Consider the following 23,134-nt stretch of genomic DNA (forward strand, 5'->3'; position numbering starts at 1 on the left):
GAGGAGATTTGGAACATGGAGTCTACACTGGCTCTTTCAAAGGGCAATCCAACTAGTCCCACTTTGCTGTTCTTTGCTAATATCCCTGCCTTTTCTTTTTGCTCCTTTATGGAATTATTCCATTCTATTTTGAAGGCTACTATTGAATCTGTATTCACCGCCCTATCAGTGCATTCCAAATCCTAACCACTTGTCATTTTCTCTTGCAAGCTCTGGTTCTTTTTAAAAATTCATTCATGGGATGTGGGCATCGCTTGCTTAGCCAGCATTTATTACCCACTTCTGATTGTCCTTTTGCAATCACCATGAAGCTGTGCCCTCTGGTTACCGCCCCTTCAGTCAATGAAAACTCTTTCTCTATTGACTCTATATAAACCCTTAATTTTTGAACACACCCTATCAATTCTCATCTAAATATTTTCTGCTCTTTCTGGAGGACAACTCTAGCTTCTCTGGTCTATCCAGTAACTTTAATCCCATATCCCTGGAACCATTCTAATAAATCTCTTCTGTACCATCTCTCTGATACATTAAACTGTGGTGTGCAGAATTGGACACCATTCTCTAGCTGGGACTGAACTAGTGTTTAGTTCAGGTCACTCAATCGCTTCTCTTTGGGAACACATTCAATTATTTCTTAACTTCAGAAATGTTATTTACTAGCATGGCCTTCCCAGTAACTTATTTCATGACTTTGGTATCCTGTGGTTAAAATATTTCACCTGACTCCATTTCTCACCCCTAACCTAATGTCCTGACACCAGTGCCCACTGATATTTGATCCATGAAGAAGTCATGCACAGGCTATGGGCCCTGATAATATTCCATCAATAGCCCTAAAGACTTGTACTCCAGAATTTGCTGCACCCCTAGCCAAGCTGTTCCAGTACAGCTACAACACTGATACCTACTTGGGATGATTGCCCAGATATGTCTTGTACACCAAAAGCAGAACAAATCTAACCCAGCCAATTACTGCCCTATCAGTCTACTCTCAATCATCAGTAAAGTTTTGGAAGAGGTCATCAACAGTGCTATCAAGCACCACTTACTTAGCAATGACTTGCTCACTGATGTTCAGCTTGGGTTCAGCCAGGGTCCCTCAGCTCCTGACCTGATTGCAGCCTTTGTTCAAACATGGACAAAGGAACTGAACTCCATAGGTGAATGTGACTGCCCTTCAAGGCGGCATTTGATCACATTTGGCATCAAGGAGCGCTAGCTAAACTGGAGTCAATGGAATTGGGGGGGGGGGGGGGGGGGGGGGGGGCGGTTAAACTCTCCATTGATTGGAGTCATACCGAGCACAAAGGAAGATGGTTGTGGTTGTTGGAGGTCAGTCATCTCAGTCCTTGGGACATCACTGCAGAAGTTCCTCAGTATAGTGGCCTAGGCCCAATCATCTTTTGCTCCTTCATCAATGACTTTCCTTCCATCATAAGGTCAGAAGTGGGGATGTTTGCGACTCCTCAGACACTGAAACAGTCCATGTTCAAATGCAGCAAGACCTGGACAATATCCAGGCTTGGGCTGACAAGTGGCATTTGTGCTAGAACATCCTGGGGGTTTCCATTGACAAGAAACTAAACTGGACTAGCCATATAAATACTGTGGCTCCAACAAAACTAAAGAAACCTGACACCAACCAGGACAAAACAACCTGCTTGATTGGCACCTCTGCCAAAAGTATTTGCTCTTACCACCACCGCACAGAGCAGCAGTGTGTACCATCTACAAAAGTTTTCAAACTTTTTTCCCTGCGATCCACGCTCACTGATCTTTGTGACACACTCCACATTCGCTTACCTTTATGCCAAGGGAAGCCTGTTTGGTCTCACTATCTCACTTGAATCAGGTTCAAAAGAGGAGAGGACAATGTGCATTTCAGGTGCCGACTTCAGCCAGTTCCTTTGTGCCGTCTTCATCTTTATGACAGTGAAAAATCCAATCTCGCACATGTATGTCATCGTGAAGGGCAATGGCAACAAAATGTTTGCTTTATTAGCACTGGGTACTCCTGGGAGATGGTACTCCAGAATGCTAACAGCCTCATGGGGTTTTGGTGTATTTTTAATGTGGTATCACAGGTCAGGTACAACAGCATAGGCTTTTAATTTGGAGTTGGTTGGAAGTTCATAATTCTCGCTGGAGTCTCAACCTCAAAAGGAATTTCTCATTTGCGAGTACTTCCCTGTATTTAACACACATGGGCTTTGCATCTTTACTTGTATTGACACTATTGACAAAGCCATACCTCAACAAATCATCTTTTATATTGCTTTGTTCCCGAGTCAAGTGTCTTTGTAGGCTGTTAACCAGAGGTCCTGGAGATCTGTACAATCAGTGCTCTGTCCTGCCCTCAACTCTTCTGAACAGCCCTCTCCAGCAGATTCTGTTGCGATATCTTGTCTAGTGGGTACACGCCTATTGAGTATCTGGCCACCTCTTATTTTTCAGAAAACAATCAATTTTCATAGTACTTTTGGCAGAGGCTAGAAAATGGAAGTACCTCTGCTTCGTATTTTGGTGTCAACAGCAAGTACATGGAGGGCCCGTGACGTAAAATGTACACGCAGGGCATGTGACCTGCTCTCTGCTGTCGCTCCTGGCTGGAAGACTGCACACAGCCTAATTTCTTTTCATTTAAAAAGCGAAAGCGGGCCCCATTCTCAATTTTAAAAGCCAGGGGTGGTTGTTGGGTGCTTCTCCTGTGATGGGTCCACCACGGGAACGGCACGGCCGATCGCGTCCTGACCCACCCACAGTTCACGACCCAGACTTTGAAAACTCTGATCCACAAAATGCACTGCCGGAACTTACCAAGACTCCTTTACAGCATCTTCAAAATCCACAAGCACGACCAGTAGTCTACTAGGAGAAGAGCAGTAGATACATAAGAACACCACTGCTTGGAAGTTCTCCTCCCAAGTCACTCTCCATCCTGACTTAGAAATATATTATTCCTTCAATGTCACTGGAGCAAAATCCTGGAACTACCTCCCTAACAACGCAGCAGGTGTACCTACACCATATGGGTTGCAGCGGTTCAAGAAAACAGCTCACCACCACCTTCTCGAGGCCAATTAGGGATGGACAACCAATGCTGGCCCAGCCAGCGAAGTCCACATTCAATAAAAATAAAAAAAATTGCCATGTGCTCCAGTCGTAGGTCTGTGTTTGGTTCAGGTGCTAGATATGGTCGGTACGGTACAACAGTGGTTTGCACTGTTGCTTTGCAGTGCCAGTGACCCGGGTTCGATTTACGGCTTGGGTCACTATGCGAAGTCTGTGAATTCTCCCTGTGTCTGTGTGGGTTTCCTCAGGGTGCTCAGGTTTCTTCCTACATGTCCTGAAAGACATGGGGGGCGATTCTCCGAGCCTCGCGCTGGGCCGGAGATTTGCTGCAACTGCGCCACGATGCCCCGACGCCTGCGCGCAATTCTCCGAGGTGCGGAGAATCGGTGCCGGCGCGGCGCTCGCTGCGGGCCGCTGGAATCGGCGGAGCCGCCGATTCAACGGCCCAGATGGGCCGAGCGGATACGACAGAGTCCCGCCGCCGCCGTTCACCCCTGGTCGCTGCTGGCGAGAACTCTGTGCGAAGGGTGGGGGGACGGCCTGTGGGGCGGGCAAAAGCGATCCTTCACGGGGGGGGTGGGGGGGCTCCGATGGGGTCTGGCCTGTGGTAGGGGCCCACCAATCGGCGGGCTGGCCTCTTTTTCTCTCTCTCTCTCTCTCTCTCTCTCTCTCTCTCTCTCTCTCTCTCTCTCTCTCCCCCACCCCCCCCCGGCCTACCTTGTTGCGCGACCGGCCCCTGAACATCAACATCATGTAGACCCGGGGCCGGTGTGCGAAGAAGTCCCCCGTGCAGGTTTGCGCGGTTTGGCGCGGTGCCCATTTGGCGCCGGGAAAGGAGGCTGGAGCGGCGTGAACTGCTCCAGCGCCATGCTGGCCCCCTGTGGGGGACAGAATCGGTCGTACCCGGGCCCGTTTCGTGCCTTCGTGAAATACGACGGCGCGAACACTTGGTTTCCATTTTGGAGAATCGCCCCCATGCTTGTTAGGTGAATTGGACATTGTGTTCTCCCTCTGTGTGGCGACGAGGGAATTTTCACTGTTACTTCAGTGCAGTGTTAATGTGACACTAATAAAGATTATTATTATCTGTGCTTCTGCATCTCAACAAAGTGTGACACTTGAGTATATAACCGAGGTTTTGTGCATTACTGAAGGTATGTTGTAATGAATGAAATGAAAATCGCTTATTGTCACTAGTAGGCTTCAAATGAAGTTACTGTGAAAAGCCCCTAGTCGCCACATTCCAGCACCTGTTCAGGAAGGCTGGTGTCAGACTCCATAGTTTCAGAGTGGAAGCAATATTGAAATTGTTTAATGGAACAATAGCCTTAGGAAGTAAGAGAGAAGCCCTTTGATCTGAACCTTTCTTAGACCTTGAGCTTGCAATCACCTTTTACTCTCACATATTGATCAATGTTTCTGAACAATGTACAACCTGAACTCCTCGAATGAACTGCACGGGTTTGTTGTAAAGCAGTTAAAAAAAATCATTTTTGGCAGTTTTCAAATGCACAAGTTCAAGCAAAGTTATTCAGTAAATCAAAAAGGGTTGGAGTAATAATCTTTATTGTCACAAGCAGGCTTACATCAACACTGCAATGAAGTTACTGTGAAGCCCCTAGTCACCACATTCTGCTGCCTGTTCGGGTATACAGGAAGAATTCAGAATGTCCAATTCTTAGACCTTGTGCCAAATAAAGCTTTTCTAACATCTCACATGATTAGCCAGTTGGAGCATAGAAATTGGAGCATTTAGATGCCAGCAGTTTTCTTTTGGGTTCAAAAAATGTGAAAATTAAGTTGTAATACCTTGCAACAGTTGAAATTAACATTTAGACTGACTTTCCTTAACTTAACATTTGAGGAAGTACAATTTCTGGAAGACTCTTATTATCTTTGGAGAATCAAAGTGCAGTGACTTAATTCAAAATGCTAATCAACTTTGAACCACAGTGGGTCTTATGTAGCTTCAAGGTGCAGTCCATCAGAAATTAGTGAATGCAGTCAACGGTATTTAAAAAGACATCTAAAGCAAGTGACTGGTACCCCTCTCTGAAATGGAGCCATTATGGGCAGCACGATAGCATGGTGGGTTGCACTGAAGCTTCACAGCGCCAGGGTCCCAGGTTTGATCCCCAGCTTGGGTCACTGCGCGTTCTCCCTGTATCTGTGTGGGTTTCCTCCGGGTCTCCCGGTTTCCTCCCACAAATCCCGAAAGACGTGCTGTTAGGTGAATTGGGCATTCTGAATTCTTCCTCTGTGTACCCGAACAGGCGCCAGAATGTGGCGACTATTGGCTTTTCACAGTAACTTCATTGCAGTGTTGATGTAAGCTTACTTGTGACTATAAAAATTATTATTATAACCCTTTTTGATTTACTAAATATCTTTTTTTGAACTTGCACATTTGAAAACTACCAAAAATGAATTTTTAAAACTGCTTTACAACAAATTCATGCTTTGTTCTTCGAGGAATTCAGGTTGCTCATTGTTCAGAAACATTGATTGATATGTGAGAGTAAAAGGTGATTAATGCAAGTTCAAAGCTATCAATGCAAAGACTTTCTTTCACACTAAAGAGAGCAGCCAATGTGACGATTCCCACTTCCCATTTTCAATTTGCCAACACAGTGTTACGACCCCCAAAGGTGCAAAACCCTATATTGCAGACGGTTCCCGTGGGGGGTGGGGGGGGGGGGGCTCCCCCCCCTTAATTGGCAGGAACCTGACGGGATATAAATGCTGAACTGAGAGTGACCCTGTGGAGTAAGGAGTAGAGTCATTGTAGTATTGTGAGTAGAGTAAATAAACTTAGTTGTTATCCTGCCTACCCGGTGTCGTATGAAGTCCTTACCTACGGCTATTACAACCAGGATCATGAGGGACTCTCGGAAAGTCATTCTTGTGGGGGGCATCCATGAGGCGCTCACTCGGAAAAAAACAAAGGAATGAAGGATATGGATTGTCTTTTTATTTTGAAAGTATTTTGTAACCAAGTTTTGTCTAAATAGTTTCTTCCCTTGTATTCCTGCTTCTTTGTTAAACATGTATTTAAGCTGTTAGTTTTGGTCTGAATGTACAGTCTGGAAAGGGCGGTATAGTGGCACAGTGCATAAATCTGCTGCCTTTCAGCGCCAGGGACCTGGGTTCAATTCTGGCCTCGGGCGACGGTGTGGAGTTTGCACATTCTCCCTGTGTCTGTGTGGGTTTCCTCCGGGTGCTCCGTTTCCTCACACACTCCAAAAGATGTGCAGATTAGGTGGATTGGCCATGCTAAATTGTCCTTAGTATCCAAGAGGTTAGGTATGGTTACTGGGTTATGGGGATAGGGTGGAGGCGTGGGCCTAGGTAGGGTGATCTTTCCAAGGGTCGGTGCAGACTCGATGGGCCGAATGGCCTCCTTCCGCCCTCTATGGTTTCTATGATTCAACTGAATGCACAAGAGAGTAGTGGGGAATCGTTCACAGTCGTGAGACATGTACTCTCACTCAAAACAGATTACAGTCTAGGTTTTCATTCATAGGTGAAACAGGGACTTGGAGCTCTGCATTGCCAAGTCAGGAGATGTGTGACCTTGCTTGTATCAATGTTAAAGGTGCTAGATAAAGCTAAGCTGTTGTAGCTTCTTGGTGTGGAGTTTTCCTGGTTGTGTTTTGAATGGAAGAAGTTGCGACAGAAAAAATATTATGTATTTGCAAAATATAGGTGTCAAGCAAGCATTTCCTGTTCAGGAGGTCTGTCACTTGCAGTTGATTGAATGATGCCATTAGGCGTGCCGGATGCTATTTTTACATCCTCTTTAAACTGAGGCTGAAATCCGTGAATGGGTCTGAAATCAACCCATAACATAGCATCTTTAGAAGAGTTGTTGGTAATCCAATCCTCATGAAGTCCGCAACTCAGGCAAGCTTACTAAAGTTACATGAAGTTGACATATTCCCTCAAGTGAATTCATCTGTTGTACCAAAATAGCGTTCTTCCCATCGGAATGCTGAATAATCTTTTTGATACTCCAGGAGATGATGTGCTTTAGAAACTAGCAGTAGCAGCTTTCCAGCTTCTCTACAGAGGCAGCTGTGACAGTCGCTACTTTTCCTGAGCTGTGTTTGTTTCCCATTCATCTGCATCTTTGTGCAGTGTGAAGCTGCTTTTATACTTAGTGTCACTATACTTATGAGCCTTTATACAGCTTGTGGCAATTCCACTGTAAATCTACAGGATTTTTGAAAGCTGACTGCCTTATCTTCATTTTTATAGATGTTTTCATTGGCATTAGCCTGGCCCAACCCTGCAAGTTTACTGTCTGAAGATGGTATCATCAGGACTTAGTACAGCAGCTGCATAGAGGCAGGTGATGTTAGCATGGTCTTGGCCAAATATAACGGCAGCTTTAACAAGCCCTTCAATCCCGCCCAGCATGCTCTCTAAGAGTTTTCGACTCAAACAATACCTGTTTGCCTGCCAGGCTACTTTTAAGAATGCTGCTTAAAGTGCAAAAGAAAGTACAGTTAGTTCTCTATCTATGCCGGTAACTTTAAAAAAATTGCTGATGTTTTGTCCACAATGTTTTGTCCACAATGTAACATGGAGTGGATTAGTTGCAGGATCTTCAGGGAGTGGTTTGCTGACAGCAGGAAGGAAAATTCAAAGTTGTAGTTTACCAACTGATGCTGATTGGGAAAATTGCATTCAAGGTTCAACATTTTCATAAATGGTATATTTATGTTTAATTTTGTGGAGGGGATGCATTCAAGTTTTATTTTTATGGATTTTTTATTGTCCTCACCCCAAGTACTATGCACTCCAAGTAAGATTGCAGGCAACTTTTCTCCTGCTCTGTTGGTGTTCTGAAACCTGTCACTAGGAGGTGGGTATGAACGTACGAATGGTGACTTTTCTGTTTACTGTTTCTCCAGCTCCACTACAATGCATCATATTCTGGTTGGTTATTTTTACAAAGTATTTTATTGAGGCATTTATAATTTTAACAATTTTCAACATCAAATGCCAACAAAAACACAACAACCTAACCAACAAACCCTAGCCAAAATGGCTTACACAAATAGTTCCACCTTCCCCAGCCACCCCTCCTTTGGTTCTCCTGTCCTTATTTGTCTCTCCCATGCCTCCCCGCCCCCCCTGCTAGCAGCGTAATCTTTCTCAAAGAAGTTGATGAACAGCTGCCACCTCTGAGCAAACCCCTGCAATGAGCCCCTCGGACACGCCCAAAACATATGGACATGGTTCGCAGGACCCCCTGCACAGTGCATATTCTGGTTGTTTACTACATTAATGACAAGTGCCAATTGATAATGAACTCTCTCTTCTGCACTCGATCAGCAAGCCTGATTACTGTTAAACTCCAGGTTGTAAAGTGCTGTGACTTGATCACCCCATAGAACATAGAACATTACATAGAACATTACAGCGCAGTACGGGCCCTTCGGCCCTCGATGTTGCGCCGACCTGTGAAACCATCTGAAGCCTATCTGACCTACACTATTCCATTTTCATCCATATGTCTATCCAGTGACCACTTAAATGCCCTTAAAGTTATAGAACAGTGCAGAAACTCTTTAGAACTGGGATGAAATTGTCAAGTCAATTTCCATGCTGATACAAATTGCTTTATAAATTAGAAATCAACCACCAAAATTATCATGCTGACATGCAGATAATTTCAGCCACACACACTGCCACCAATGCCAGCATTTCACTAATGCCTTTACAATCACAAAAATGCTCATGGTTTTCATAGGTTGGTAACACTTGGAGGAAGATGGAGGGGAGGAAGGTGACCAAAGGTCCGGTTAAAGGAAAGAAGCTTTTGAAGGATGATGAGAGATGTCTTAAGATGGTGGGTTAATGTGACCTAAAGAGTGGGAATCACCTGAAGGAGAATGGAAAAGCTACACAGTCGAACCATGTTAAGAGTGGAGATCAAAGACAGGAACTTCATTTGCAACCTAATTGTTTTCCCGTTGCCTACTTGCATGGTTCATTTGTAAACCAACTCTTCAACATGACTTATCATTAAATGTTTTTGCAGCGCTGTAATTAAAACCGTCACAAAGTTTGGCTTGTATATTGGATGTTACAGTAATTTAATACTTTATAATACAGCAACAAATTTAGATTTTTATTTATAACACACACAAGTATGATCTCTAAAAGTATAGAAATGTGTTTCGAAAGGTTACAAAGCCATTTGACAGTTTTGAGATTAATAGTTCGTGGGTCCAAACTGCAGGAACAAACTTCTGAGCGCACCTTCCTCGCACCTCATGCTTTTTACTGGTTTCGACTTGCTGCAATGTGATGACGAATAAATTGAGGCATCTCCCAAAACTGGTTTTCTAGTCTACGTCACAGTCAAGGGTGTACAGCTATCTGTACTGCAGGATGAAGTTGTATTTCAAAGTAAGAAGTGACTGGAATTGTTACTATGTAAACGCAAATATTTATGTTTATGACCTTTCAGTGTAGAAACTCTCCAGAACCGGGATGAATTTACCACATCAGTTTCCATGCTGATACAATATATTGCATAACTTAGAAAGCTTTGAAAGAAATTGTGACAAAAGTTTTTGCATTTAGTTATTTCTTTCCCATGTTATTATTTAAGTTGTTTTGTGTGATTTCTGCATGCTGTCAAACTTATTTGTTGCACAGTTTAAACTAGTCACAATCTCCAACATGTGGGTCAAATACAAGTTTTAAATCTTTAAAGGAAAACATTCTGGCTCCTGATCATGGAGGATGTTCCCAGCTAACACAGTAAATAGCTGCTGATACACTCTTCTGCTCACTGGCACTTAAACTTGGAATTTAGATTTTTTTTTAAAGGAGATGTCTATTTGAAATGCCTTTTAAAGGAGATGTATATTTGGAATGTGTGAAGCAAAGCATCGGGACTAAGGCAGGTGGGAAGGAGGAGAACATTGGAAGTTCAAGGGAGTTGAGAAAAGAGCATACTTGATAACAATAGTCTGGTTTTGGGAAGGTGCTGACGTCAAAGAAATCTGCTCAGAAAAGATCCGGCGGTCTGTGGTGTGGATTTCACCTTGACCAATGTCAACTTAGTGAAACAAAAGGGAAAATGCTGGAAAATCTCAGCAAGTCTGGCAGCATCTGTAGGGAGAGAAAAGAGCTAACGTTTCGAGTCCGATGACTTTTTGTCAAAGCGAACAGACAGAGAGAGTGGGAAATATTTATACTGTGGAGTAGGAATGAAAGATGAGTCAGCCACAGAAACCCAGGGAAACTTGGTGCTAAAGGCCACAGAAACCAAGGGGAAAGAGTGCTAATGGCAGTCCCAAGAGTGAACAAAAGATGTGAAAGGTCAAGCAGCAGGGAAACTAACATCAGAGGATGAACTGTAGGTGTGGGGGGAGCGGAAGGGGAAAGCAAAGAGGAGAAAGGTGCAGGAAAGAAATGGTAAAAGACAGTTAAAATGAAATGAAAACAAATGGGTCGAGGTGGGGCTGATCATCTGAAGTTGTTGAATTTGATGTTCAGGCCGGAAGGCTGTAGTGTGCCTAACCGGAAGATGAGATGTTGTTCCTCCAGTTTGGGTTGCGCTTCACTAGAACATTGCAGCAGGCCAAGAACAGTCATGTGGGCATGGGAGCACGGTCTTTTGTTAAAATGGCAAGCAACAGGAAGGTCAGGATCCTGAATGCGAACAGACCGAAGATGCTCAGCAAAGCGATCACGCAGTCTGCGTTTGGTCTCTCCGATATAGAGGAGACCACATTGGGAGCAGTGAATGCAATAGACCAGATTGAAAGAGGTGCAAGTGAAACGCTGCTTAACCTGGAATGAGTGTTTTGGGCCTGGAATGTTAAGCATGGAAGAGGTAAAGCGGCAGGTGTTACACCTTCTGTGATTGCATGGGAAGGTGCCATGGGTGATGGGAGAGGTACTGGGTATGGTGGAGGAGTGGACTAGATTGTCTCGGAGGGAACAGTCTCTGCTGAATGCTGACAGAGGGAGTGAAGGGAATATGTGTTTGGTGGTGGCATTACGTTGGAGTTGGCGAAAATGGCGGAGGATTATGCTTTGCATACGGAGGCTGGTGGGATGAAATGTGAGAACGAGGGGGACTCTATCCTTGTTCTGGGAGGGAGTGGAGGGGGCGAGGGTAGTGGCACGAGCGATGGACCGCACACTGTTGAGGGCCCTGTCCACAACTGTATGTGGGAAATCACGGTCGAGGAAGAAGGAACACATTTTCGAAGCACCATTTTGGAAAGTGGCATCGTCGGAACAAATGCGACGGAGGCGAAGGAGTTGAGAGAAAGGGATGGAGTCCTTACAGGGTGTAGGGTGTGAAGAGCTGTAGTCCAGGTAGCTGTGGGAGTCAGTGGGTTTGTAGTGGATATTAGTGGATAGTCTATTGTCAGAAATGGAGACAGAAAGATCAAGGAAAGGAAGGGAAGTGTCTGAGATTGCCCAGGTGAAAGTGATGGAGGGGTGGAAACTGGAAGCAAAGTTTAAAAAAAAAGAAATAACTAATTTTTATTGGAATTTTTTTTGAAAAATATATATATCAACAGAACAATAATAACAATAACAATAATAAACACCCCCCGGCACCCGTAACAACGCATATAACAAACCCCCTCCAAACCCAATAAACAACAAAATAAATTAACAATAAGCAAATTAACTTAAACACTACCCCCCTAAAACCCCCCCCCCCCCCCCCCCCCGGTGTCACTGCTACTGCTGACCTAGTTCCTTATCGTTGAGCCAGAAAGTTGAGGAAAGGCTGCCACCTCCTAAAGAACCCTTGTACCGACCCTCTCAGGACGAATTTGACCCTCTCCAGCCGTATGAATCCCGCCATGTCATTAATCCAGGTCTCCACGCTTGGAGGTCTCTCATCTTTCCACTGCAGCAAGATTCTCTGCCGGGTTACAAGGGACGCAAAGGCCAAAACATCGGCCTCTTTCGTCTCCTGCACTCCCGGCTCCACCCCAACCCCAAATATCGCGAGTCCCCAGCCTGGCTTGACCCTGGATCCTACCACCCTCGACACTGTCCTCTCCACCCCCTTCCAGAACTCCTCCAGTGCCGGGCATGCCCAGAACATATGGGCATGGTTCGCTGGACTCCCCGAACACCTGAAACACCTGTCTTCGCCCCCAAAGAACCTACTCATCCTAGACCCGGACATGTGGGCCCGGTGTAGGACCTTGAACTGGATGAGACTAAGCCTCGCACATGAAGAGGAGGAGTTCACCCTCTCTAGGGCGTCCGCCCATGTCCCCTCCTCAATCTGCTCCCCCAGCTCCACCTCCCACTTAGCTTTCAGCTCCTCTACCGACGCCTCCCCCACCTCCTGCATCACCTGGTAGATGTCAGACACCTTCCCATCCCCGACCCACACCCCCGAAAGCACCCTATCCCTTACTCCCCGCGGGGGCAGCAAAGGGAACCCCTCCACCTGCCGCCTAGCGAACGCCTTGACCTGAAGGTACCTGAACATATTCCCCGGGGGAGCTCAAACTTCTCCTCCAGTTCACCAAGGCTCGCAAACCTCCCGTCAATGAACAGGTCTCCCAACTTCCTAATGCCCGCCCTGTGCCACCCCAGGAACCCGCCATCCATGTTCCCTGGGACAAACCGGTGGTTCCCTCGCAGTGGGGCCTCCACTGTGCCCCCCACTTCCCCCCTGTGTCGCCTCCACTGCCCCCAAATTTTGAGGGTAGCCGCCACCACTGGGCTCGTAGTATACCTCGTTGGAGGGAGCGGCAGCGGCGCCGTTACCAGTGCCTTCAGGCTCGTGCCTCCACAGGACGCCATCTCCATCCGTTTCCATGCTGCCCCCTCCCCATCCACTACCCACTTGCGTACCATTGAGACGTTAGCCACCCAATAGTACCCAGAGAGGTTGGGCAGCGCCAGCCCCCCTCTATCCCTGCCCCGCTCCAAAAAGACCCTCCTTACCCTCGGGAGTCCCGTGCGCCCAAACAAATCCCAGAATGCTGCTGTTCACCCCCCTAAAAAAGGCCCTCGGAATGAAAATGGGGAGTCACTGAAACAAAAACAAAAACCTCGGGAGCACTGTCATTTTAACAGACTGTACTCTACCCGACAACGGCAGCATGTCCCACCTTTTAAATTCCTCCTCCATCTGCTCCACCAACCTAGTAAAATTGAGCTTGTGCAGAGTCCCCCAGCTCCTAGCCACCTGAACCCCCAGGTACCTAAAACCCCTTACTGCCCTCTTTAGCGGGAGCCTACCAATCCCCTCCTCCTGATCTCGGGTGTACAACAAACAGCTCACTCTTGCCCAGGTTCAATTTATAGCCCGAGAAACTCCCAAACTCAGCAAGAATCTCCATCACCTCCGGCATTCCCCCCACCGGATCTGCTACATACAGCAGCAAGTCTTCTGCATACAGCGACACTCGGTGCTCCTCCCCACCTCACACCAAACCCCTCCACCTCCCCGACTCCCTGAGAGCCATGGCAAGAGGCTCAATTGCCAACGCAAAAAACAAGTGGGACAGGGGGCACCCCTGCCTCGTCCCACGGTGGAGCCTGAAGTACTCGGACCTCCTCCCATTTGTCGCTACACTCGCCATCGGGGCCTCGTACAGCAACCTCACCCATTTAATAAACCCCACCCCAAACCCGAACCTCTCCAACACCTCCCACAAGTACCCCCACTCAACCCTGTCAAAGGCCTTCTCTGCATCCAATGCCACCACAATCTCCGCCTCTCCTTCTGCTGCCAGCATCATTATCACATTTAGCAGCCTTCGCACGTTAGTGTTCAGCTGCCTCCCCTTCACAAAACCCTGTCTGATCTTCATGTACCACCCCCGGCACCCAGTCCTCTATTCTAGTGGCCAAGATCTTCGCCAGCAACTTGGCGTCCACATTCAGCAGTGAAATTGGCCTGTATGATCCGCACTGCAAGGGGTCCTTATCACGCTTCAGGATCAGGGAAATCAGCACTCGAGACATCGTCGGGGGCAAAACACCCCCCTCCCATGCCTCGTTAAAGGTCCTAACCAACAGGTCCGCGTATTTCTTATAAAATTCAACCGGGAAACCCATCCGGTCCCGGCGCCTTCCCCGACTGCATGTGGCCAATCCCTCTGACCAGCTCCTCCAACTCGATCGGCGCCCCCAGTCCCTCCACCTGCTCCTCCTGCACCCTTGGAAATCGCAGCCTGTCCAAAAAGCTCTCCATTCCCCCTCCAACCACCGGCGGCTCCGACCGGTACAGTTCCCTGTAGAAGTCCCTAAAGACCTAATTGACCTCCAGGCCACCTCCAGGCCAGGAATGCGGCCCAACATACGCCTCATGAAACCAGCATCATCCCAGTTTGGGGTGTACACATTTACCAACACCACCTTTTCCCCCTGCAGCTTACCGCTCACCAACACATATCTGCCGCCACTATCAGCCACCACCCTCAGACGCCTCAAATGCCAACCTCTTCCCCACCAGGATCGCCACCCCCCGATTCTTCGAGTCGAGCCCTGAATGGAAAACCTGCCCCACCCACTCCTTCCTCAGACGGACCTGGTCCGCCACCTTCAGTTGGGTCTCCTGGAGCATGGCCATGTCTGCCTTCAGCCCCTTCAGATGCGAAAACACCCGGGCCCGCTTAACCGGCCCATTCAACCCCCTCACGTTCCACTTAATCAGCCCATCGACTGCTCGCCCCTGGCCAACACCCATTCGGCCCGTTTATCACGGCGATAGAACCTCACCCCGACCCCTCCTAGCCGCGACTCTCCCTCCATAGTACTTCCATGAGCCAGCTGACTTCTGCTGACCCTGGCAGCTCCTGCCGTAACTCCGACCCCTCCCGATATGAGGTCACCCCCTCCTCCCCTGCATCAGCTCCTTGGCACCGCTTCAGCGCGGGAAAACGGATCCGCAAGTTCTTCCTCCGTGACCGAAACTCCATCTCCTCGAACCGATCTTGCCACTTTTTATGAAGCGCCTCGTGTATCTCCACCTTCTCCACGAGGGCCGAAACCTCATCCTCGCGCTCAGAGGCCTGCTGCTGCAACTCGAGTATCGCTGCACCCTGGGTTGTCTGGGTCTCCAGCATCTTACTAGTCGTTACCTTCAGGGATTCCAACAACTCCCCTTTCAGCTCCGTAAAATAGCGCAGAAGGGCCGCCTGCTGCTCCTCCGCCCACTGCCTCCACTCCTCAGGGGCTCCACCGGCCACCATTTTGTCCACCTTCCCCCACTTTTCCAGGGGAGCTGCTGCCGTTTTTCTCCTCGCCCCACTCTGAGTCCGCACCATAAATCCCGGGGGGTTTTGCTCCAGACCCCTTTATCAACCGGGAATCGTCGAATCAGGGACGTTTGGGGCCCTTAAAAGAGCCCACAAGTCCTATTAAAGTGGGAGCTGCCGAACGTGCGGCTTAGCTCCGCATAGTCGCAACCGGAATTCGAAACTGGAAGCGAAGTTGATGAATTTTTCCAGGTCCGGGCGAGAGCATGACGTGGCACCAAAATAGTAATCAATGTATCGGTAAAGGAGTTGTGGCAGGGGACCCGGATAGGCCTGGAACAAGGAATGTTTCACATACCCCATAAAAAGGCAAGCGTAGCTAGGACCCTTGTGGGTACCTGTTGCTACACCTTTGATTTGGAGAAAGTGAAATGAGTTAAAGAAGTTGTTGAGAGATAGAACGGGTTCAGCCAGGCGGAGGAGAGTGTTGGTGGATGGGAATTGTCCGGGTCTCTTTTCGAGAAAGAAGCGAAGGGCTCTCAGGCCATCCTGGTGTGGGATGGAGGTGTAGAGGGATTGCACATCCATGGTGAATAGAATGCGGTTAGGGCCCACGAACTGGAAGCTGTTAATATGACGCAGGGCATCAGAGGAATCCCGGATGTAGGTGGGGAGGGAATGGACCAGAGGAGTGAGGATGGAGTCAAGATAAGAGGAAATAAGTTCCGTGGGGCAGGTGCATGCTGACACAATGGGCTTGCCGGGTCAGTCCTTTTTGTGGATTTTGGGAAGTAGGTAAAAGCGGGCTGTCCGGGGTTGGGGGACTATGAGGTTGGAAGCCGTAGGGGGGAAGGCATCCGGAGGAAATGAGGTCACTAACGGTGTTGGAGATAATGGTTTGATGTTCAGTGCTCTGGTCATGGTCCAGGGGGAGGTAAGAGGAAGTATCGGAGAGTTGGCGCTCAGCCTCTGCGAGGTAGAGGTCAGTGCACCAGACGACAACAGCACCCCGTTTGTCGGCAGGTTTGATGACAAAGTCGGGGTTAGACCTGACAGAGTGAAGAGCAGAAAGTTCAGAAGGAGAGAGGTTGGAATGGGTGAGGGGGGCAGAAAAATTAAGACGGCCAATGTCCCATCGACAGTTCTCAATGAAAAGATCAAGGGCAGGTAATTGGCCCGGCGGGGGGGGGGGGGGATGATGTAAGCGTGGGAGCGGCTGTGTTTTTGTAAGCTCTGGCTTTATTTGGCTTTAAATCCCTTTTTTCTGTCCGAATGCACATCCCATAATTACTTGCCCTTGGATGGAATATATGTCTTGTGCAATGTCCCTGGAAGATCCTGGCTGGATTTTGGCAATGAGGAGTTAACTAAATACAATCCTCGTTAGATTGAGGCGGCTGGCCGAGGGCAACTGGGGTGGGGCCCACCGACCGGCGCAGTTTTGCTGGTGAGTGAGCCTATGCCCCAGCGGTGTTGTTGGCATCAAGATGATGGCTGCTATTGTGAATGATGTTGTGGGACAATGATCTCGACATCATGATGTTCACTTTGACGAACTGAGGAATATCCTTGAGAGAATAGTGGAAACGGAGTAGGGAATCATGTTATTTGATAGAGCCATATCTCTGGTGGGGACTCCCCTTCAGCTAAGTTGGTAGGGTGACATGAAGGTGGTGCCTAGTCTTTTTTTTAATGAATTTAGAGTTCCCAATAAATTTTTTCCAATTAAGGGGCAATTTAGCGTGGCCAATCCATCTAACCTGCATATCTTTGGGTTGTGGGGGCAAAACCCAGGCAAACACGGGGGGAAATGTGCAAACTTTTTAAATGGACAGTGACCCAGAGCCAGAATCGAACCTGGGCTCTCGGCGCTGTGAGGCATCAGTGCTAACCCCTGGGCTCCAATGCTGCCCTGGGTATTGCATAGTCATGCCTTTTTCTCCATGTGCTCTAATCCTTGCATTTACAAAAAGGGAGTGCATTTTAGATACCCCTCACCTCATTTATAGAGAAGATGAGTAGAGACATGACTGGGTGGTGGGTGGATGTTTGGTGTGGTGCTGGGTGGTATGGCTATGTAAGTCCTCTTGAGGGAAATCCCCAGTTAGAGCTATCTGTTTCAGGTTTTCTTTTGTATTTCTGTTAGTTTGGGTCTAGAGAATCCGTTCTCTCCTATGAAAGTCCGGACAGACCATGTATCCGAGAGAGGCTTGGGTTCCTTGTGATTCTTCTTTGCAGTTGTTAGAGTCGGAGGGAATATGTAATGGCACATGTCTGGGTGGGGTCGGTTAATCCTTGCTTGACTTGTTGTCTTCAATATTCTTTTGGCTGTGTGGGTGGTTGCTTGATTGGGTGGGTTAGGGCAGGAGAAACCAACTGTGTGTACCTGGGCCGGGAGGAGAGTCTGTTGGGTGGTTGATTGGGCTCCCTCCCCTAAATTATCTCATTTTGTGGGAGTTCCTGGTCTGCTTCCACCCTCCCTCCCCCAAGATAGAGTTCCACTGAGACAGTGATATTCTGTGGGTGGCAGGGCTGGAGTGAGAGTCTGTATGCTGTGGATCTGAATTGTTGGAGCCCTTCTTTGATTCGAGGATAGGCTGATTGGGGGAGATAGGCACCACCCTTGAAGTGGTCTTGTATAGTGGCATTCCTGAATGCCCTCCTTTTCGTAGTCGGGCCTCCTCTGGAGGAGGCTTGTCCCTCATGAAGTTCCACTGCTCCACTTCAGTATCCATTTGGTATGATGTACGGTACTGCTCCGCGTCTGGCATTCTTTGGGTAACTTTTGTGTTCTTCTCCTTGCTTGGATAGGTAGCATGTTGTTGTTGGTCCAGATTGGGTATCGTGTGTCTCGTAGGATTTTCTTTATCGTGTCAGGGGTGGGGGAAGGATTGTAGCCCTCCCGAATCACCTATTTGTTGATGTCTTGACAATTCATCTTCTCCTTGGTGATGGGGTCTCCTCGGTTGAGGGTGACATATCTTCCAGTGTCGGCAGGGTTGGTATGTTGCCTTGGATGTGGTTAGAGAGGAATGAGGCTGGTTGTGTAGTCAGTCTTGACATGGTGTGGATATCCTTTGTTTACTGACTCCGATGTGTGAATAGTGTGCGATGCCAGGCCCAGCCTTGTACTGTGATTGGTAACTGGTTGCCCCCTTATGCTTGGGATCTTCCTTCTTGGCCATGATGTCCTCAGAAGTTGAATGAGGGATTTGATTGAGCAACTTTCTCCCTTTTCTGTGGAGGAGGAGGGGGAGGGGGTGGAGGTGGCCTGGCCGTAGCCTGGGCCCCATTACCCGGAGACCGTCGGCGCATGGTACGGGCCGTGTTGTACCCGGTCACGGGTAGGGAGGTAGGTGGCGCGGCGTGCATTGAGGTCTAATGTGAATCACCTACGCATATTTAACAGTCGTCTCTGTATAAATTTGTGCAATGATGATCGTTTCGTGCCAAACCAGCGTTTGTGGTTTTGTTGCGACTGGTGGTTACGTGTCAAATATCCTCTTGTGGCCTCTTGCATTTTTGCTGTTTTTCAAAATGTCTGTTAATTGTGGGGTTGAGGAATCGGGGACCAGTTTCTGCTAAGGTACAGACATATCTCGTCTCGTATATCCGCTGATTCATATGGAGACACCAAGTTTAGTGATTACACTGAAACAACTGTACTGTTGTTCTCCAGTTGTCTCTATTTTATTTCTTTGTGCTGCCACATTTTTGCTGTGCTGCACCAATCCTGAAGTTTTGTTGCTTTATGTGTTAAAATGGAAGATACATTTCAAAAAGTGATTAATATGGGGATCAGGGGTTGTGGGGAAAAGGCAGGAGAATGGGAATGAGAAAAATATGAGCCATGATTGAATGGCAGAGCAGACTCAATGGGTCGAATGGCTTAATTCTGCTCCTATGTCTTATGGTCTTATGATCTGCAGTGTCTAATTGTCATCATGGAGAGTAATCCAGGAAGTAACATGCAATGATCATCCTTCATTTTTAATTTTACATGCGGTGAAATGAAGATTGAAAAATACACATAATTAAGGTAGAAACTGAAATATAAATGTTAGAAGGTATTTTCATTATTTAACAAAATTGTGGTTTTCATTATAATGGAGAAATTTGAGATTCAGCAGATTTAAAATTTAGTTTTTCAGGGACAGAGTGCTCCCCTTTTCCAGTCAGAGCTTTGAGTCAATGTTGGGAAGGTAGTTCACTGCACTCCTACAGAAGTCCTATGGCTTAATACCAAGCCTAGAGCATACGCTGCCAGTGGTGTGGATGTGACTGCTGCTTAGCAGAACAATTGTGACAAGTGCATTTGTGTCCATTGGAAACTGAGCTTGTTCAATGTCCAAGTTATTAGCAAGGAAATTGATTCATATTATTGAAGCTGACTAACCCAGTATTTGTTCTGTGAAGTAAACCTCGTCAATTTGAAGCTCTGCATGGTACTCGGGCACAGTGCTTAGCACTGTTGCTTCACAGCGGCAGAGACCCGGGTTCGCTTCCTGCTTGGTTCATTGTCTATGCGGAGTCTGCATGTTCTCCCCGTGTCTGCGTGGGTTTCCTTCGGGTGCTCTGGTTTCCTTGTGACCCAAGCCGGGAATCGAACCTGGGACCCAGGAGCTGTGAAGCAACTGTGCTAACCACTGTGCTACCGTGCTGCCCATACACATCACCGACAATCTGTCCTGGTCTACCCACGTCGGCGCTATGACTAAGAAAGCACAACCACTTTTTATTCTATAAAAGTCATCCTATCTGGCTGCATCACAGCTTGGTGTGGCAACTGCTCAGCCCAAGACTGTAAGAAACTACAGAAAGGCGTGAATATAGCCCAGTCCTGCCTCCCATCCAATCACGCGAACCTGCCTCCCATCCATTGACTTTGTCTATATCTCCTGTTGTGTTATGCTTCTTCATGTAGCATAAGCTGCTTCCTTGATGTATACAAAGGAAGGTTCAGACTTGTAGATAGGTTGAACACATTTATTGAACAGTTAACAATTCTCCTACTTGAGTTCGACTCTCCTGCTGATCTTGCTACAGTAACTCAATCTAACTAGCCAGTCTGCTCTAATCCATGTGGTGGGTGTGATGCTTCCTGATCTGCCCCTGTCTCTGAGTGTCGCCTATGGAAAGAGAAAGAGCATGTGTGCCCTTTCCTTTTATATGGGTAGCCCCCTTGTGGTAGTGTCACCTCCTGGGAGTGTTTTGACTGCCCATTGGTCGTGTCCTTTCTTACTGACCTATTGGTTGAATGTCTGTATGTCATGTCTCTGGTGCTCCCTCGAGTGTTTATTTAGTTGTAGTGTACCTATATTAACCCATTGTGTATTTACAGTGATGCATAACACCACATCACCTGCTGCCTCGGGAAAGCAGGTGGCATAATCAAAGACCCCTCTCATCCAGGGTATTCTCTCTTCCAGCCTCTTCCATCGGGCAGGAGATACAAAAGTCTGAGAACACGCACCAGCAGATTCAAAAACAGCTTCTGCTCTGCTGCTACCAGAGTCCTGAATTGCCTTCTATTGGCCTGAACTGATCTCTCCACCCATCTTCTCTACTGTTGTTAGCACTACTCCGTATGCTTCACCCAATGTCTATGGTTTAGCTCACTGGGCTAAATCGCTGGCTTTTAAAGCAGGCCAGCAGCATGGTTCGATTCCCGTACCAGCCTCCCCGGACAGGCGCCGGAATGTAGCGACTAGGGGCTTTTCACAGTAACTTCATTGAAGCCTACTCGTGACAATAAGCGATTTTCATTTTTTCCCCATTTACAAAGTATATCTATCGTATGTCTTTGGACTAGGCCCAAGATGAAATTTTTTTTTCCGTTCAATTGTAACATTTCAGTTGGCTCAACTTTTCTTAATTCTTGTACGCGGCACTCCTCGTACAGAATTTCCCTTCCCCTCCTACCAGCGGAATTTTCATTTGCTGGTGCGTTTGCAGATATTGAGATTAATGCATCCGCAAATTATTTTGCTGTAAGAGACATTCATATAATATGGGCAACAATTTAATCAAAATAAAAACACTTAATATTTGAATAGGAGTTTTCCAAGTGCCTGGAGCCTTTCGGCAAGTTGTTTGCTCATAGAATAATGGTTTTATTTTTGGGAGGGCTGAACAACATTAAACATTCAGTTTATATTGGTTGTTGGGCAGTTTGTTTAAATACTGAACTTCCATCATTTCCAAGAAATGGTGTTGAACAGTAAAAATAACCTCTGTGCTCTGAGAGGGTTAGCAATATCCTTCCTATGAGAACTGTGCACAGAAATCCCAATGGGACCAGTTTGACCTTCAGCCACTTTAGCTCAGTTGGCTGGGCAGCTGGTTTGTGATGCAGAGTGAGGCAAGCAGTGTGGGTTCAATACCCGTACCGGCTGAGGTTCTTCACGAAGGCCCCGCCTTCTGAACCTTGCATGAGATGTGGTGGCCGTGAGGTTGAACCGCTGCCAGTCAGCTCTCCCCCCTCAAAGGAGAAAGCAGCCAATGGTCATCTGGGGCTACGGAGACTTTACTATTACCGTCAGCAACATTATGACTTCATTGATCCGTAACGTCCTTGCGGTGGGAAGCCACGGGCTGCTGATTTTGAAAGAGATATCTGCACACTTATCTGGGCTCCGATGATGCATCCAACCCTCCTTTCTTTATGGCAGCCTGAGGCCTTCAACGCCCTGATCTGCGCAGGCTCTAGCACGGCGCAGGAGAAGTGCAGACTTGTGCCCTTCTGATGAGGCCAGCTTGGGAATACCATTGAGGGTAGGCGTTTAACCAGTAGATTTATATTGAAAACGGCAGGCAACTGTTTTAACATGTATTTTAAAGGTATGTAGATGCCTTTTGAACAATCCTTTTTGCTCTTTTAGACTGGCGTTGCTATTGTTAATTCTTTTAAAGTAATTTTAATTTTTTTATGATTAAAGGTGATTATTTATAAGTGAACATAGGTTTGGTTATTTGTTTTAAATCTGTGAAACTATTTAAATCTGCACTATTATACAATTTTATGTGTGGCATGAATGCTTAGAAATATTTGTATGTTTTAATTTAGATTATGGTCATAAGATTTTAAAAGCACCCCAGGGTGTTTTGCTGTCACTGTCCTTGTAACGTCTGCTTTTTTTTTAGTGTTTATAGAATCACTGCAGCGCAGAAGAAAGCCATTTGGGCCATAAAGTCTGCACTGACACTCCGAAAGAGCATCCTACCCTAGCTCATGCCCCAGCCCTCTTGATGCTGTGGTTTCCTCCCACAGCCCGAAGATGTACAGGTTGGGTAGATTGGCCAAGCTAAGTTGTCCCTTAGTGTCAAGGGATGCACAGGTTATGTTTTAGGGATAGAGCTGGGAGTGGACCTAGGTTGGATACTCTTTCAGACTTGATGGGCTGAATGGCCTCCTGCTGCATTGTAGGAATTCTGTGATCCTATTCCATGGTTCTAGGAATCTGGAGAGGGGAGGGATGGGGGGTTGGAATATACAAACACATGGGGGCAATTCTCCGAGCCCCGCGCCGGGCTGGAGAATCGGAGCAACCGCGCCCCGACGCCGGCGCGCGATTCACCGAGATGCGGAGAATCGGTGCCATTTGCGCCAGTGTGTTTGGCGCGGCACCGGCCGCTGGAATCAGCGGTGCTGCCGATTCTCTGGCCCAGATGGGCCGAGCGGCCACTCTGACACGACAGAGTCCCTCCGGCGCTGTTCACCCCTGGTCGCTGCCGGCGGGAACTCTGCGGGAACGCTCGGGGGCGGCCTGTGGGGGTGGTGGGGGGGCCTCCGAAGGGGTCTGGCCCCCGATCGGCGGGCCGCCCCCCCCCCCCTCCCGGGCCTA

The 23,134-nt window shown here is 47.6% G+C and overlaps 1 protein-coding gene across 3 annotated transcripts in view; it reads left to right on the plus strand.

Annotated features, from left to right (window-relative positions):
* Positions 1–23,134, plus strand: part of LOC119968815 (transmembrane protein 50B) — a 115,680-nt gene that overhangs the window by 7,617 nt on the left and 84,929 nt on the right. The window contains exon 2 of one of the 3 annotated variants that reach the window (XM_038801638.1): positions 7,333–7,426. The exons of 1 other annotated variant lie outside the window; for it this stretch is intronic. The gene's annotated coding sequence lies outside the window, so the exon portion shown is untranslated. The remainder of the gene's footprint in view (positions 1–7,332; positions 7,427–23,134) is intronic. One more of the 3 variants, XM_038801639.1, reaches the window with a different exon arrangement.

This window comes from Scyliorhinus canicula, chromosome 7 (assembly GCF_902713615.1).
Source record: "Scyliorhinus canicula chromosome 7, sScyCan1.1, whole genome shotgun sequence".
In the NCBI taxonomy this organism is placed as follows: domain Eukaryota; kingdom Metazoa; phylum Chordata; class Chondrichthyes; order Carcharhiniformes; family Scyliorhinidae; genus Scyliorhinus; species Scyliorhinus canicula.